At 42.1% G+C, this 16,066-nt stretch overlaps 1 pseudogene; it reads left to right on the top strand.

The window, feature by feature from the left end:
- The first annotated feature begins 283 nt into the window (after positions 1–283).
- Positions 284–9,946, top strand: LOC118979854 (serine/threonine-protein phosphatase with EF-hands 1-like; annotated as a pseudogene).
- The last annotated feature ends 6,120 nt before the right edge of the window (positions 9,947–16,066 follow it).

Here is a 16,066-nt window from a genome sequence, read left to right as displayed (position 1 = left end):
TCAGAGATCCTAACAATCCTGTTTGTGAGTTTTCATGTCTATGCTGGTGACCTGCACTTAACAGAAAGAACCATAGAGACTTCTTTTATCCTCACTCGAGGACATTTTTTCGTTGCTCTTTTAGACAGGGAGAGAGAGAAACATCGATTGGTTGCCTCCCATATGCACCTGGACCAGGGATCAAACCCACAAGTGAGGTACGTGTCCTGACTGAGAATCAAACCCACAAACTTCCAGTTACAGGATGACACCCCAACCAATTCAGTCACACCAACCAGGGCCCATGAAGATTTTTTTGATAAATACAAGGTATGGCTTCACAAAAGAAGTCTTGCATAAATACAAGGTACGTGGGGAAAAAATCTTACAAATCTTGGACGTCATCTATACCTGGCTCCCAATTGGTAAAAACATCGACAATGAAGCCCTGGTCATATGCGGTGGGATATCACGGTCCAGAGATTTTAGTTTACTTGACTGTGCAGAAAGAAGCAAAATGAAATCTGTGCTAATGCCACCAATTCCAATAGATGGAGACCATGTCACTGACCTGAAGAGAAACAAAGTAGGTACTCCTTGGGGACTCAGAACAATTTAATTGGACCCCTTTCTGAACACTTAACAAAACATGAGTGGGAAGAGATTATCAATATTCTGCAGAGTGATCCCAAAGGAAAAAGAGACTGTTACACAAACACATGTATCACGGAGGGAACTGCTATTTTGGACCAGGTGTTACCAAGATTGTTCATAAATACCAGTTGAAGATACTCATTAAGTCTCATGAATGAAAGAAAGCCTGAAGCATATTGAAATCTGCCATTATGGGAAGATTATTGCTACATTTTCTGCTTCTAATTATTATGAAGAAGGCAGCAATCAAGGAGCTTACATCAGGCTGAGTTTGGGTATGACCCTTCAATTTTTCCTGTGCTATGTAACTGAGGCAATGCTCTTACGGCCTCTTATCAACGGGTGAATACTATTCAAAGCAGTGCCATCAGGATATTAAAAGAGAATGATTTCATAAAACACTGACCTCATTCGTGCTTTCCAGCTTCAAGACCACAATAAATCAGGAAAATTTTCTATGGGCAAATGGGCTTTTTCCATGGAGAACATTTGGAGGCTGAACTTAACCCTGGAGAGTCCTGAGTTCGCACCTGGTCTCCACAGACAAAGATGGTAATAGTAGCTATGTGTGTGCTCTGCTTCTGTTGTGTCCACACTGAAACGCCTGTGAAAGAGGTTCAGCCAGCTCCAACTGAAACTCTGTCCAGATACTGATCTTACCTGCAAATCACCTTTAATGTCATTGACTCTGATCACTCAGGTCTGATCTCCAGGGAAGAATTTCATTCCTTATGGAAACTTTTCAGTAGTTACTACCATGTTCACATCGATGACTCCCAAGTTGATGAGTTCACTGAAAGAATAAACTTAAACAAAGATGGAAGCATCAGCTTTCATGAGGTTTTTCATTTAAAAAAAGTTTGTATTCTTTTTATTTTTGTCTCTTTTTTAATTAGCATTTGCTTTTATTATTATTTTATATTGGTTTCAGGTGTATAGCATACTTTAGTTGCATACTTTACATAATACCCGCCCCCGATATTTTCAGTACCTAACCACCACCATCCATAGTTACTGCAGTATTTCTGACTTTATTCCCTATGCTGTACTTCACATCCCTGTGCTGCTGCTATCTGTGACAAATTTGTATTTCTTAATTCCTACACCTCTTTCTTCCAGTTCCCCAACCCTCCTCACCTTTGGCAAACACCAGGCTACTCTCTGTGCCTATGAGTCTGTTTCTATTTCGTTTGTACATTTATGTTGTTCTTTAGACTCCACACTTGAGTGAAATCATATGGTATTTGTCTTTGACCAACTTATTTCACTGGGCATAATACTGTCTAAATCCATCCATGCTGTTGCAAATGGTAAGATTTCACTCTCTTTTATGGCTGAGTGATATTCCATTGTAAATATGTACCAGTCCTTCTTTATCCGCTTGCCTACTGAGGGCTACTTGGGTTGCTTTCGTATCTTGGCTATTGTAAATAATGCTGCAATGAACATAGGTGACATATGTAATGACACATATATTCTTTCAAATTGGTGTTTTGGGTTTCTTTAAATAAATCCCCAGATGTGAAATCACTGGGTAATAAGGCAGTTCCATTTTTAATTTTTTAAAGAAGCTCCATATGGTTTTCCATAGTGGCTGCACCAAAATGCACTCCCACCAACAGGGCATGAGGTTCCCCTTCTCTCACCGTATTTGCCAACACTTGTCATTTGTGGACCTGTTGATGATAACCATTCTGACAGGTGTGAGGTAAGCTCCTAGCAGTTTTAATTTGCATTTGACTTATGATTAGTGTTGTTTTGCATCTCTGCATGTATCTACTGGACATCTGTATGTCCTCTTTGGAGAAGTGTCTATTCAGGTCCTTTGTTCATTTTTTATTGACTTGTCTGGGGTTTCTTATTGTTGAGTATATGAGTTCTTTATAAATTTTAGATATTATAATACATCATTAGCAAATATATTCACCCATTTAACAGGCTATCTTTTTGCTTTGTTAATGGTTTCCTTTGCTGTGCAAAAACTTTTTAGTTTGATGCAATCCCATCTGTTTATTTTTATTTCCCTTGTCCAAGGAGATAGAAAAAATATTGCTAACAAAATATCAGAGATTTTACCGCCTATGCTTTCTTCTAAGATTTTTATGGCTTCCAGTCTTACACTTAAATCTTTAATCCATTGTGAGTTTATTCTTGTACATGGTGTAAGAAGGTTTCTTTTTTTTTTTGCATGTATCTGTCCAATTGTCTGGCAGCATTTATTGAATAGACTACTTTACCCTATTGTATGCTCTTCCCTCCTTTGTCAAACATTAATTAACCATATAAGTGTGGGTTTATTCCTGGGCTCTCTATTCTGTTCCATTGATCTACACACCTGCTTTTATGCTAGTACCATGCTGTTTTGTTTACTATAACCTTGTAGTTTGGTGTCAAGTGGTGTGATGCCTCCAAACTTTGCTCTTTCTCAATATTGCTTAGGCTCTTCAGGGTTGTTCATGGTTCCATATAAATTTGGGGGTTATTTGTTCTAGTTTTATGAAATACAGAATTAGTATATTCATATGAATTGCATTGAATCTATATTGTTTTGGATAGTATAAACATTTTAATGATGGTAATTCTTCCTATCAATTAACCCATATATGCTTCAATTTATTTGTATTTCCTCTCATTTCTTTCTTCAGGATCTCATAATTTCCAAGTACAGGTCTTTTACCTCCTTGGTTAAATTGATTCACAGGTATTTTTATGTAATTGTAAATGGGATGGTTTTCTTATTTTCCCTTTATTTACTGGAGTATAAAAACTGATTGCTGAATATTAACTTTGTATCCTGCTACTCTACTCTGAATTCATGTATCAGTTCTAGTTTTTGGTGGAATCTTTAGGGTTTTCTACATACAGTATCATGTCATCTGCAAATAATGACACTTTGGCTTCATCCTTTCCAATCTGGATACCTTTTCTTTCTCCTCCTGGTCTGACTGTTATGACTAGTACTTCCAGTGCTACGTTGAGTAAGAGAGGTGAAAACAGACACCCCTATCTTGTTCCTGATCTTAAAGGAAATGCTTTTAGTTTTTCCCCATTGAGTAAGATGTTGGCTATGGGTCTGTCATATGTGGCCATTATGACACAGATATGTTGAGATATTATGCTGATATGTTTCCTATATCCCCATTTCGTTGAGAATTTTTTTATTGCAAGTGTGTCCTGGACTTTGTCAAATGCTTTTTCTTCATCTATGGATATGATCATGTGGTTTTTACCCTTCATTTTGTTTATGTGCTGTGTCACATTAACTGATTTGCAGATATTGTACCAACCTTGCATCCGAGGAATAAATCCTACCTGATCATGGTATCTGCTCTTTTCAATGTCCTGCTGGATTCAGTTTGGCAATATTTTATTAAGGATTTTTGGACCATGTTCTTCAGGGATATTGGCCTGTAAATTTCTTTATAGTGTCTTGTTTTGATTTGGGATTAGCATAATGCTGGCCTCATAAAATAAACTTGGCAATCCTCCCTCCTTCAAATTCCTTGAAGTTTCTGGAATAGTTTGAGAAGGATAAGTTTTAGTTCTTCTTTGAATGTTTGCTAAAATTCAACTATGAAGCCATCAGTCCAGGATTTTTGTTTGCTGGGAATATTTTGAATATTGCCTCGATTTCATTTAGTTGTAATCAGTCTGTTCTGATTTTCTGATTCTTCTTGATACAGTTTTGGGAAACTGTATGTTTCTAAGAACTTATCCATTTCTTCCAGGCTGTCCAATTTGTTGGAATATAGTAGTTCACTAAATTTTTTATATTCCTTTGTATTTCTGTAGTGTCAGTTCTCACTTCTACTCTTTTGTTTCTGATTCTTTTTTTCTTGATAAGCCTGGCTAAAGGTTTATCAATCTGGTTTATCTTTTCAAAGAACCAACCCTTGGTTTCATTGGGGTTTGGGGTTGTTGGTTTTTGTTGGTCTCCACTTTGTTTATTTTTACTCCGATCTTTATTATTTCCATCCTTCTATTCACTTTGGGCTTGTTCTTTTTCTAGTTCCTTTAGGTGTAAGGTTAGATTGTTTGACAAACAAATGAACTGGTTTCTTTGTTATCTAGTCTAGATTAGATTGACAACAATCAAAGGGGTATCTGTATCTAAATTGTTTGTATGCTCTCATAGGAGAAAAACCAGGCTCACAGAGGTATGTTGATGGGAATGAAAGAAGAGAGTTTCAAGCTCAGCATATTTATATTCATTCCACAACAATGCAAGGGAAGAGGACAATTGTTTCTGCTTTTCACCTAAGGAAAAAGTCTGAAAGTGGTCACCTGACTTACCAACCCAGCCAAAAAGACTAGTAGTAGAAGGCAATTTCACCAGCGTCCACGGAACCAGATTAGCAGAAGGACTGAAAGCTACGAGCAGTAAGCAACTATCATGGGGCTTTGTGGTTTCCCATGACCACAGCTATGATCATGAGTTGGGGTGGGATTTTGCCTCCTGAATGTACCTAGTTTGGAGGAGGGATTGTAGAGGAGAAGATGTGGCCTCAAGGGATTCAGGCAGTCCTTACACTCCAAATAGTCCCTAACTTTGCCCATTTGTCTTTCAAATCAAGCAAACCAGAAAAGTGCAAGGCAGTAGTTCTCAACAATGGCTATTCTTTGGAATCACCAGATCAGACTAACAGCACTAACACCCGGGCCCATCCAGACTAAGTGCAGCAGAGGCTGTGGGAAAGCAGCCCGGAGCCAATAATGTAAAGCCACAGCTTTCAGTGAGGGACCACAGACTTGCTCGTGCCTACATCAAATATGAAGGGGCTCCCACCTCTGCTATAGCTTTTCTTGTGACCATCATCCCAAGGAGTAAAAGGTCAGAGAGGGAATGACTAGAAAGTACAAGAACATACATACGGTTCATAAACTGAGCATCAAAATGAAAAGCAAAGCAATGCAGGCAGCCCCAAGAACATCACTTTAGCCAACATTAAACCACCGGTTCACATCTACAATGGGTATTGGATAAATCCTTTACAGGCTCCTTTCCTTCCACTCAGCTCTTTCTGCTGTTTTTGACTTTGTTCTCTCTCTAGAGGTGATCTCTGTGGATTGTGCCAAACAAGCTTATTCTGATTGAGTCACTATTAAGACACTTCCCATGACTACCCAGCCTCAGTGCAATTGTGGAGAGGATTCCCAATCCATTTAGAGGTAGCAAACCAATACAATGTTAGAATGTATTATCACAAGGCTGCTGTAACATTACAGTTAATAATACACTGTCTTCCCACAAACAGGCTAGAAGGGTGGAAGTCCTGAATAGCCCAGGATATTAATGAACTTGATTTCAGCTGGGTGCCAATGCTGATCAGCCTGGGCAATTTGTTTTTCAACCTCAAAATAAGTACACAGCCTAATTCACTTGAAATGTAAAACATAAGAAATTGGTCCTCATCTGAGTTCGATGTTCTCCTTGAGAAGGTGAGAACTAGCAATATTAGATACTCTGTGAGCTGCTTCTTAAAAAAGAGAAGCTGCTATGGGAAGATCTGGCCACACTTAAGCCAGTTATATGGCACTATCTACCCTTGAAGTATTACCAGGTGAGGCACCTGCTAAGAATCAAATTATGTCTCCCAAAATAATGCTGAAGGCCTAACCCCCAGTACCTGTGGATGTGACCTTACTTGGGAAATAAGGTCTTCGCAGGTAATCAAGTTAAGATGTGAGTGAGCCCTACTCCAGTGTGACTGGATCCTCATAAAAAGTGGAAACTCGGACACAGAGACAGGCATTTGCGGAAGGAAATGATGCGAAGCCACAGGGAGAACACCCTCTACAAGTCAGGGGCTGCCTGCGGCGACCGAAAGCCAGGAGAGCAGAACAGAACAGATTCGCCCTCACAGCCCTCAGAAGAAAGCAATCCTGCTGGCACCTTGATTTCTGACTTCTAGTCTCCAGAATTGGGACACAATAAATTTCTAGCACGTAAGCCACCAAGCTGGTTGTACTTCATTGCAGCAGCCCCAGGAAACAAATAGAGCACCAAAAAAAGTACTGATTTTAAAACTGGTGGACCATTCAAAACCATGCCAGTCATCCAGAGACCTAGATAAAAAGAGGCATTCAAGGTGGTACGTCAAAAAAGGCAAGCACCAGACAGAGATAACTGGAGAAAGTTAAAGGGGTAGAGGGAATAGGACCAGGGGCAATCTCAAAGAAAAAAAAAAAAACAGCAGTTTAGGTTCACTTCACGACCACGGATTTAACACCCACTACAGGCCAGCGCTGTCCAAGTGATTACGGAGTTCCCACCAGACTGCTGGTGATACGGTGTGCTGAGGTAGCAGTAAGCGGGATGCATCGATATCAAAGGGGCAGAGGAGGCTTACATACAACCAGGAATCTGGAGAAGACTACCTGGAGAATAGGATACCTAAACTCAATCCAGAAAGATGAGAATTGGCAGGGTGGAGCAAATACCTACTTTCATAAAGAATCCAGAGACCTTTTGGTACTATGTTGAGACTGTCTAATAGGATGTGACTTTTTTTAAAAAGGAAGGAGACACAAGCATCACACACGCACTTGAACATAAAGCACCACGAGTCGGGCACCTAAAGAGCTGGAGAGAACCTGCAGAAATAACCAGTAAAAGCAGCAGCCACATTACACGGCAGGGGAAACCATGCCAGGGGGAGTAACTGGCCCCTGCCTATGAGGACATGAGACCAGATGATGACTAAAACTTCATGTACCACGTGGAAATCAGTTCTATTTGTTCGTGGTACATGTGAGACACCCCACACCACTGCCACCTTTGAGAACTACCTGAAAACCACGGAAGACTTTACAGGGGTACATGACAGTAAGTGGGAGCAAGCCAGAGAAAACAGGATAAAAATTTACAAAAATAAATAAAGGTGTCATCTAGATATTATAGAAACTAAAGCATAAATAATATTTCAAAGCAAATTAATTGCCCTCACACCATCTATTCACGTTCAGTCCAATCGGCATTTGCTTTTTTGTCTTGTGTTAATTTGTCATCACTATCACTTACCGACATCCATTTCTGGAAAGCAACCTATTTGGGGGATGATGGCTCCAAACCACAAGCGAGGCTGCTGTAAGGACTCTGGCGAGTGACAACCTAATGGGCATCACTGGGGCCGCACACGTACACGAGCACAGACAGGCACAGTGTGGACCTCCTCTGTGCGGCAGCGCTCTGCTAATTGTGTCTAACGGAGGAGTCGGAAGTATTCTCCTATGTTTTCCTAATGATGTTAACATCTTCATGAGGTTAATGAAACCATTAACATGGGCCGACTATAAATGGTTTCCTGTATAATATAAAACCATCTAAACTCAGCCTTACGCAAACACTAGGGATTACTATTGTTGTGGTGGTTTTGTATTTGTATTTGTTACTGTGTAAAACATCGGGGCCTTTTTCTTGTTAGGGCCAGAATTAGAGACCACCAAGGACCTGATTTGATTCAGAGATTCCTAGACTGCCAGGTGGACACCAACTGGGAGTGTTGAAGGCTATCCCCCAGGTTTGGTCCCATCCTTTATGGTCTCTACTGCCCCCTGCTGGCCCACAGAGGGAGGCGCAGATCTCCAGCAACCCCTTCGGAGATGGAAAACATCAAAAGACAAGACAAAATACAAACTGTACTATCAATTACTAGGTGCTTTCTGAGTTAATACTTACAACATTCCCATGGGGTTGGTCTTATTACTGCCGTTGCACAGATAAAGAAAACTAGGCTTGAGTAGTAAACTAAATTACCTAGGGACACAGGGCTCCAAGTGGCAGATCCAGGGCAAGTCATAAATCTAACTCACAACTCTTTCTACACCTGTTGTTAACCCACTGGGAGGTATGGGACAGTGAAAGGCACATGAACTTCACAACCAGACAAATCTGGATTTTGATTTTAATTCTCCAACTTAATCCATTTAAGATAAACAAGTTACTAAATGCATTTAAATTCGTTGAGCTCGGTTTCGTCATCTGTAGAATGTGACTCACCATACCTGCCTCGGAGGACTGCCATGAGAATACATGATACAGCAGGTAAAGCACAGCACCTGGAATACAGGGGCTGCCCAGCAGGAGGCAGTTGCTACTCGAGGCCAGAGACAGAGGGCTGACAAGGATCAGCTTTCCTGTGGCTCAGCAGTTTCTTCATTCAAGAACCCAGGAAGTTTGTAACTTAAGTCTCTGGTTCAAAAAAAAAAAAAGCTAGAATGTTCAAATAATGACGCAATACAGCTGAATAGCTCCTTAACACTTACAAACCAGTTTTGTGTGTTTTTTATTTGCTCTTCACAAATAGGTATCGATAAATGCATAAATATGCCATAAATAATAGAGGAAACTCGCAATATGCCCAGCATTACATTATACACATAAAATACATGGTTGAATTTCATCTTCAACATATAGGTAAGTATTATTATTTTCCCTATTGTCTAGATGAAGAAACTGAGGCTCAGAAAGTTTAAATAACTTTCCCAGAATCACACTGTACTAAGTAGCAGACCTAGGGGCCCTCTGACCACAAAGCTCACTGCTCCAACCACTGGCTCTAATGTCTTTTCCTGAAGCAGGCGGAGCAACAGTTACATTTCCAATACACACATGAGCAATTCTGACCCGTGTAAGGGTAAGAAACTTGCTCAAGGACTCAAAGTTCTATCTGGAAAATCAGGCCTGAATGATGACCAGGGGTGCCCGCAACCAGGATTAAGTTCCTTGTCTCTGAAGATCATAGTGAGGTTAAGATAATCACTCTCCAGGTCAAATACAGATAACACTTATGAATCAAGTAAATTACATGTTTTCATTGCCTCTAAGATTCTTTTCAAAACTTTAATTCTGTAACTCCGTATTTAACGCAGGAGGACTCAGCCTTAAAACTAGAATAATTTCTTATCGAGATAAAGCAACACTGGCAGGAAAAGGTCCCTCCCACGCATGTTGGGTTTACAGAGTGACAGCTGGAGACGAATTTTGGGAAACCAGCCATCGTCCAGAAGCATTAATGTCCAAAGATAAATTAATAGTAATGGGAAAAAACCATCATTCACTGAAACTGGAATGAAGTAAAGAAAAAAACAGTATCTCTTTGCAAATCTGACCCAGCACTTTCACTATAAATTAAAATGAATGATAAATCACAGAGAAAGTGACTGGACATCTGCAGCAGAAATGAAATTATGAAAGGAAAGCGGCCCATTTGGGGAACTCGATGAATGTGGAAGCCAGTGTGAGAGGAGGCTTTCCTGCGGGTTCATCTCTCATTTGACTCTTTTACAGGACAAACGTGACGCCTCCCGCTGACGAGCTCCTTTTGAATATTGTGTATTTTCTAAGAACTAGACTGCGAAGAGGGCTATCTCCCGCAGTAAACCCAGAAAATGTCATTGTCATAGTGTCAGACACATAAGAACACTGCAACACAGGGAGTAGAATACATAGCCATAATGTCTAATTATAAATTTATCAAGTTGTGGACACAAATCTGAAACTTGTAACCGTGGCATAAAACAAATCCCAGTTTAGCCATAATTATGATTATCATAAAATCTGAATGGAAAGGAAGCCTTTATAAATATGAACTTGCTCTAAAGACAGCTTAGGTTTCTACATATAAAAATCCTCTTTGTATTTACAGTGAACAGTGAAAAGAGTATAAATAATCTACAACTACAAATAAAATAACATTGCATTTCCTAAAAGTTGTATATAAAGTGAAACTTTAAATTACTGCAGATATTGGTATTTAAAATAAACCTGTAGCTTGGCCCTTTCCCTTTCTAAAGTGAAAAGTAATGTACTGTTTCTCAGACCCTGTTGATTTATTTTTATTTTAAATTCCTATTTTTCCTTTTAATGAAAATATTTATATTTTTCTTCGAACAAGACGTTGAAGATCTGAAAGTGCATTAACTGAGGAAAGTTTGCCTCAAACACAGACTTTCCTGCTTTTCAAGGAGAGTTACCCTTTCTGTGACCACAGCATGAATGAAAGCACACTTGGCCATCCGGCAACACTCAGCCAGGAAATTGCCTTCATCCCATAACCACCATGGGCCACCGCAACATAAGGACAACACAGAAAACTGGCCAGCGTCCAGGAGCTAAGAAGGAAACCTCCCATCTACTACAACATGTTTTTAATGTAAAGGGATGAGAGGAAGTCATGTTGACAACACGGGACATACCAAATTCCAGCCTTTCCTCTCCAAGTCCGTGACAATTAAAGAAGCATTAAGTTTATCATACACACCATACTCCCTTCATATCCTACACACCATACCTTACTATTTATGCTCTTTCCCATTCCTGTTGATGGTATGGTATGTGTAAGGCTCTCCTCTACCTCCAAAAGTGCGTCTCTTGGCAAAGAGGCAAATGTAGGCGTTATTTTATTTACCTCTTAAGGCCACAGAAACAGGGAGTTAGGAGAGCTGCCATCAGAAGAGCCAAAGCAGATCCATGTGCTCTTCACACCTTGGGTGGGACATGACACCTGAAGCAGGCAACTAGGCCCAGAGGGCCCATGTGTCAGAACAAAGCCTTATCTGCCCCCCAGCGAGGAAGCTTTAAGAACCCAGCCCATACAGCAGCTGTCTATCAAGCCAGAGTGAATGCCCATCCTCAATCTCTGCCATGTGTGAGGCTAACTCTGACATATTAGTATGTACTTCATTTGCATGAGTAAACTCCTTTCTTTAAAAAAAACAACAGACTGGCAGAGGGGACGCTGTTTTTATTTTCAGAAATCCTTAGGGGGTAAAATCAACCCAAGCAGCCTAGAGAAAGAAATCAATAAATTACACACCAGAGCTTAAGGTTTCATTGTACGCTGCCTGTGAGTGGGAGAAAAGAGCAGCAGAGATTCATTGGCCCCCTAGACGGTCTCAGATAGGGTATCACTGGAGCTGGGACACTGCAGGCAGACCTGAGAAAATTGCCTTCTGCCTCCAGGAACAGAAATCTAACTCCGAAAGCAAGAGACATCTCTTTATATAGCACCTTCCTGATCTGTGGTTTATAAAAAGAAGCTGGTACTTCATTTTCTAATGGTGTAACATTATACAAATGGTAATGAGAATCATCATTTTGTAGAACAAATGTAGTCACACTTAGAAGGAACACGTGCCAAAGCTGTGTGGTGTGCTGTGAAGAAGACTGGACCCATTCTCAGAGGACCTGGGCTCTAACACTGCCCTGCAGTACCAAGCTCCCAGGGCTCACTCTGGCTCTCAGTTTCCTCATCTGTAAAACAGGGTGACTGCGAGGGCTGCGAACTGACAGCCCCTGAGCTGACTGCTGCATCTTTCTAAAAAATTTGAATTTAATCATCTTCAAATGAGGTACATGCATCATGTTTTTGTCTTATATCTGGTACTCCTTACACATTTATGATATCAATGCTTGAAATTCAAGAATCTCAAAGAGTCTTCCCCAGTCTTCAAAAGAAAGTAGTGTTTTGACCCAGTCAGCCACAGCTAATGTCTCCATATTGCATCTCTACTTGGATATCTCTGATTGAGCTGCATTTTGAAAATGAAAGAGAGATACAGGCAGCAAGTGGGAGGAAGGAAGCACACGTTCATGTGTGGCACTGTCAAGCATCACACCATGTTCTAGACATGCAAGCAGTTGGGCGTGACCAGACAGGAGGGTGTAAGGGGAGAGGTAAGCAGAAGAGAAAATGGAAGTGAGATGCACAAAAAGAAGCAAATCTTGAAAAGAGCTGTGAGCTAAACTGAAGACCTTGAACTTCGCCCAGAAAGTTGAAGGGAGAAGGCAGAAAGGGGATAAGGATCACTGAAGGTCTTTAACTTGCTGGATTTCTATTTTAAGCCTCTCTACTCTGGAGGCTGACTGGAAGATGGACAAGTACTTTCTCCATCAGTAGAAATGAGTTGGTGGAGACGAAGGGTTCACAATGCTGGCTGCAAGTTAGAATCACCTGAGAAGCTGATGAAAGTGCTGCTAACCTAGCCTCATCCAAAAAAATGTTTATTGAATTCAGTGTGGGGAGAAAGGAACTGGTAAATTTTTTTAAGCATGCAAACCTTAAGCACTGAAATTTTATCAACTATATCAAAGAAAGTTCCTACCATTCCAAGTGAAGCGTGGTAAAAAGCCATTTTCTTTGCATCTCCAGAGCCCAAACCTGGAACAAGGTTTGCAAAGCACCTCAAACAGTGTCTATCACTCTTCTTCAAATTGGTTTTATTCTTGGGTACCAAGCATCCCCTAAAAAACACAGGATTATTTCAGAACACAAGTTCAAATTTCTATTTCAGAATTTCATGCTATCAAATCATTTGGTTGTGAAATACCAGCAACTCCCAAATAAATATAAGACCAATAACAAATGATCTTACAAACCTGCAGGGGTCTCCACTGTGTGGAGACTCCAACTTTTTAGCATCTCTGGGCCACACTGGAAGAAAAAGAGTTGTCTTGGGCTACACATTAAATACAGTGCAAAACGTTCATTGAAAAATATGATGTTTTAAATAAATTAACGATTTCATGTTGGACCACATTCACAACCATCCTAGGCCGCAGGTTGGGCACCCCTGTGATTGTTTTTAATTAATCAGTTAATGAGCATATATTTAAAAATAACCTTAGTCTGCAAAAAGTATTTCCCAAAATCCCAGCATAGTAAGTGAGCAGACTCCCTACTCATTTTCTGCCTCTCTCTCCTCCTGGTCTGAACCTGAGGAGCTTGTCTGTTTATAGCTGTTTTCAAAACGAATTATTTATTGAGCACCTCCTATGAGCCAGGCATCATAGGAGACTGCTGAAGACTTTACAAATAAGTTAGTATTCATCACCATTTATTAACAGGAAACTACAGAGAGGAAAAATAAATCGCTGGAAGACACTGACCTAGTAAGGAGCAGTGCCAGAACGTGAATCCAAGTTCATGTCTCCGAAATCCATGCGGTTCTCAATCACCCGACACTGAGCTGTCGTTCCTCCCCACTCTCTAATTGTACCTGTCTCCCACCCGCAAGCCCACACCCGCACCTTCACCCTGACCTGTGGAGCAGGATTCCACTCGGAATTCACGGAAGGTAGATGAAAAGTTGAAGTAAGAGCTGGCACACCCACACACCCAACCCCAGGTCACCTGGTCCTCACTCTGGGGTGACCCTCCGATTACTGTCAACGGGGTGCCCTCTGCTGTTTAAGATTAAATATGGGTTAAGAACTGAGGGCCTGGAAGATTCAGAGGGCCATCTTATAGTGAGGAGGCCTAATCTCGAGATGGATTTGTACCTTATAAACCCTTATAAAGAAAACACTCCTACAAAACAGGGATTCACCCCCCCCACTACCCCCCACAAAAAAAAAGACACGAATCTCGGTTTCAAGATTTTGTCCAAATTCAAGCCACAAGCCACAGATCATTGTATTGGCCCTGAAATTAGCCCCCACCCCACGGTTAGATGTTGTTATTTTCCTGTGTCCTCAGGGTTCACATTAACCCAAAGTGTTAACCTGTATGGCTATCCTCTTCCCTAAAAGTATGGCTGCGAGGAGGACCAACGTCTCCTACCTCAGGCATTATAATGAAGCAGAACCCACTACAGGAAGCCCACAGCCTGGATGCGCTCTTTCTTTACCCAGAAATTATAAAACATTTAGGGGCCCTGCAGCAAGTTCATCATAAAAGATTCAGCAACATCTGCGCCCGACTAGCTACTGACAGCCACGACCCAGAAAACATGGCGCCGGCTCCGCAGGCCGCGCTGCGTCACGTGGCCGTGGCCGTGGCAGTTGGCGGGGCTGGAAGGCGCCGGTCACGCTCCTTCGCTCCTACCACCCTGTTTCTCCCCAGCACTACCCACTCCCTGGGCAAGTTTATGTGAGCAGGACTGTGCCCAGCAGCTCCCCAACAAAGCAGTTTCTATCAAAGGCTGCCTGGCCCTGCGGGCATTGGGCTGTATCCCCATCCCCCCACCCCCGCCCCCGCCCCCGCCCCCGCCCCCACCCCACCCCCACCCCCGCCCTTTTCTGAAACTTACGCGAGCGAGGTCACAGCCTGGGGACCGCCTCGCAGAGCCTTCAAGTAGGTGAGAGCGCAGCGTCCTCCCTGCAGTTTGCGCCTGCGCACAGGCTCGCAGGCACACGTGGAAGCTTCAGGCCGCTCCGCCCTGGAAACTGTCAGAACTGTGTGGAGAGCAAAACGGGCTGAAGGTCAAAACACCTGAGTTCCGTCAGGCAATCAGGCAATGTATCAACTCCTTCGGTATGCCAGACGCAGTGCTAGGCTGTGTTCTACCTCCGCCACCTTTTCACTCTAATACTTTTGTGACCTTAAGTGTGGGTTTTAAGATGGGGCGGGGAGGCGGGGATACAAGGCAGTCACCCTGAGAGCTGTTGTAAATACAGACTCGTGATACCAAAGTCTGCTCAACGACTGCCCTCTCTGCCCCGCTCTTCACCTCCCCATCCCCAATTGCATACTTATATTGGGAAAAGTTTCTAGAGGTATATAGCCCATCTCCTTCAAGAACTGCAAGATCAGCCCAGGCTGGTGTGGCTCAGTGGATTGGGCATCGTCCCACAAAGCAAAAAGTTAACTGGCCCCTTTCCTAGGTAAGGCACATGCCTGGGTTGCAGGTTCGGTCCCCCGCTGAGGGTGTGCAAGAGGCAACCAATTGATGTTTCTTTCACACATGTTTGTCTCTCCTCTTTTTCTTCCCCTATCCCCACTCTCTGAAAAAAAAAAAAACCCTACTAGATTAGATCCTTCAGAAGCAGAGTGATCATACACCCAATTTGTCCAGGACAATTTACACCTGGCAATTTTTATTGATAATATCTCCTTTTATTCTCAAAAGTGTCCCAGTTTGGGAATGTAAATTATATGGACGCCCCGTATAATAAGGTCCCCTACAGAGTCGATGTGACTTTTAACACACCTCACCAAAAATTTCAGGGCTTCTAGAAATTTCCCTACAAAACTCTACCCAGCTATTTTGAGATTCTCAGTTGGGATGTCTCTCCTGAGTGTCTCAGCCTTCACACCGAGGCGTCCATATTGCCCCCTCTCTTGCTCTGCCTCCCCCAGTGTCTCCCACGAGAAGCTATGTTCAGACCCCTCACCAACGAGGCTGTTCAGCAGCAACCAAACTAGCCCCAGCTCAGCAGAATGAAGGAGGAGAACCCCACACACCAGCTGGGGCCACACTCTGGCACGGGGCCTGGGAAGCAATGTGAACTCAGGCTGCTAACAACACCCAGAGGTCTTTCTTGCATTGTATCTATTATTACAGCACAGTGCTCTTTTTAAAAAGACCACAGAATTAGGGGCTATCGACCAACCTAAGTCATAGGCGGGTTTCCTTACACCCACCACGTGTTTTATTTGTTCATGTTGAGCCAACATTTTAAAATTAGATTTCATAGAAAAATCTGTGGTGT

Source organism: Sturnira hondurensis, unplaced genomic scaffold (genome assembly GCF_014824575.4).
Source record: "Sturnira hondurensis isolate 20B ecotype Veracruz unplaced genomic scaffold, ASM1482457v3 Scaffold0022566, whole genome shotgun sequence".
NCBI classification, from domain to species: domain Eukaryota; kingdom Metazoa; phylum Chordata; class Mammalia; order Chiroptera; family Phyllostomidae; genus Sturnira; species Sturnira hondurensis.
The sequence above is the reverse complement of the archived record's forward strand: the minus strand, read 5'-3'. Positions and strand labels throughout refer to the sequence as shown.